Here is a 3019-nt window from a genome sequence, read left to right as displayed (position 1 = left end):
GTTAGGCCTAGCTACCACAACTCCAAAGCACTGGACCACCCAACACTTACATTCCAGGCCCCACTCTGTTTCCAGCGCAACATAACAAGCCCCCCATTGGGACATCTCTCGCCTAAATTATGCAACTACACTATACAACTGCAGCCTCCAACGGATCACACTTCTTACGTAGTTACCCAAAATGTCCCCTTTATTAAGCCCATAAGATTTATAGGCCCTCCCCAGATCAGTAGTCAGGGACTTATCAACAAATATTCAGGATTCTGTAACTGCCAACGTAGTCCATGTGTGACCACGAATCCATGGACCCCTTGTAACATTCCCCAACCTCTCCCAGGAGTGCAGAATAAAAACTTCTCCCTTTCCTCCTCCTTTTTGTGGACCAGGAACCTCCAGCCACCACCATCCAACACTGGTGAGTTTCCCATTTTTTGACTAGTTTCCCAATCCTGGGCACCTAGATCCCAAGTCCTGGTTCCATTTCCAGGGCCTCTGAACACAAACCGTGAGCTCAAGTCAGAGTCTCTTGCCACTCCAAAGGCTATGGTACCATGGGGACGCCCTGGGTTCCCTGTAGTTCCATGGCATAGCCGTTCCAGACTGAAGACTACAGCAGAGATGTCTACTGTTTTCTTCCAGTCTCCATTTCCAAGATTTTGGCAAAACGACTGGGACACTTGTCCTTTGACTGAATCTTTCCACCGGGACTTAAGGAATCGTGGGTAACCAGAACTCCAAACCAGATCCAACTACTCCACTGGGGTGTCTCTTACTCAATCTCCACACCCTGGGGCTGGCTCAGGACTTACATTCCAAATGCCTAATTTTCTATTGCAATACTGTTTGGCCCCAATAATAATTCCTATTGCCTGAGCAAGGAACTTTTGATTTTAACATCCTCACTGATCTTGATCATTTCTGTCACCGCATAGGCAAATGGCCAGAGGTTCCCTACATCCAAACTTTCTTTTACCTGTGTTCCTGTTTCTCTCTCTCTCTTTCTCTACTTTACTTGCAATACCACCCAAATTCTCCTAACTCATGAAACTCCTATCCAAACCCCCTCTAAAGACTCCTCAACCCCTCTCAATTTCCCTAGCCTAAAATCTTTGGGGTAAGAGTCCCCTTCAGCCTCTTCAGGGGTTCTAGTCCCACCTTGGCCGAGTTAGGCAGGGTAGAGGGTTCAAGTCCCTCTAGCAGCTCTAGTAGAGAGTTCACATTCGGTTTCGTTGGGGTTGGTGTCTGTCTGTGTGACTGTTTAGTGTGAATGATACGAAGAGTCACGGAATTTGAATGGGCCTGAAGTTGTATTCCATGTGAGGTCAGATTGGCATAATGGTGTGGCTTAGCCCTCCGCTCCGGGTTTTATACGGAGATACCTTAGCCGAAGACCCACTGAAACCTTCGTAAGAAGGGCGGACAACCAGGCATCAGTGAGGTCCTCAGGACTTGTCTTTTGTTTTTGTGTGCCACTGTCACTATGGGAAGTACCCCCAGTAAATCTACTGTGTTTAGAATACATGATCAAAAATTTTTCCAAATGGATTTAAATATTATGGTGTTAGCCTCGGTCCATCTAGATTAAGAATCTTTTATGAGACCATCCACCAGAGCACTCAACTTCCTCTTTTTCTGACCCACCTGAATCTCTTTCATCCCCACCTCATAGACTACCCCCCTTATTCAGGACAGGCACTTTCATCTCCACCTCCTGTTAACACCACTGCACCCTCTCCGCCACCCCCACCTTCCTCTTCATTAACATCTCCAGACACCACTTCCCCAGAGTCCTTTTTTACCCTTCCCAGTGAGCAACCACAACCATTCTCAACAGCCCCTTCTCTGTCCCTTATGTGAAATGGCTGACTTTGAAGGTGTTATCCGTATCCATATTCCTTTCTCCCTCACCAATTTATCTCAGATTGAAAATGTCTGGGTTCTCTTTCTCACAATCCCACCACCTACATTAAGGAACTTCTTCACCTCTCTCAAGCCTATGACTTAACTTGGCATGACATTTATGTCATTCTTTCTTCCACTTTAAATTCTGACAAAAGGGAGTGTGTTCTTAGGGCTGCTCGGGAACATGCCAATCAAACTCATTTAACTGACTCTACCATGCCAGTAGGACCAGAAGCAGTTCCTGGGCAGGACCCCAGATAGGAATACCAACTAGACACTCAATCTGGGCAGAATGGCCGCACCCATAGAGACAAAATGCTCCAGTGCCTCCTAGTGGGCCTACAGGCTATTTCACATAAAGCTGTTAACTTCAATAAACTGCGGAGATTACTCAACTCCCTTGCACGGGTCACTCTTCAGGACAGGAAAGAATTAGACTTAATAACAGTAGAAAAGGGAGGTCTTTGCCTATTTCTGGGAGAATAATGTTATTTCTATATAAATCAGTCAGGTATAGTACAAGATACAGCCAAAAGACTCATTGAGAGGGCAACTAATATAGATCAACGTCTAGCCACTAACAGTGGTCCACCTTTTTCTTCCCTCTTTTTGGACTCCCAACCCTGGCTCCTACCATTCTTGGGCCCCCTAATCTCCATCGTGTTGATTGCTACCATCGCCCCCTGTGTTCTCTGCTTCATTCAATCACAGGTCCACCAGATAGCTACCCAAATTTTGCGACAGACAGCAAACCAAATGATCCTTCAAGCCAAAGACCTGGAGGAGATTACCTTGTGCTTGTGGAGACCACCCAACTAATAAGATACCTTGGCCATCTAGGCTCCAGTTTCTCTGTTCTCCCTTCCCTCCCCTAATCATTACAACCCAGCCTGTCTTACAGGTCCCAGAACACCAGATGCCAAACATGTTCAGCTAACCCCTGGGAGCTGACACCTTTAGAAGCCTCTTCTTCGAGGACCCCTACATACTACAAATCACCAACCAGGCAAAACAACACAGCATCTCTGAAGTTGAAGCAAAAGAAAACTGGTTTTTGTACTACAAGAGACAAACTCCAGTGTGTGTACAGACCGGAAGGCCCCACTTCCAAAGACGC

This window comes from Orycteropus afer, unplaced genomic scaffold, assembly GCF_000298275.1.
Source record: "Orycteropus afer afer isolate SDZICR_OR568_19922 unplaced genomic scaffold, OryAfe1.0 scaffold00416, whole genome shotgun sequence".
NCBI lineage: Eukaryota > Metazoa > Chordata > Mammalia > Tubulidentata > Orycteropodidae > Orycteropus > Orycteropus afer.
The sequence above is the reverse complement of the archived record's forward strand: the minus strand, read 5'-3'. Positions refer to the sequence as shown.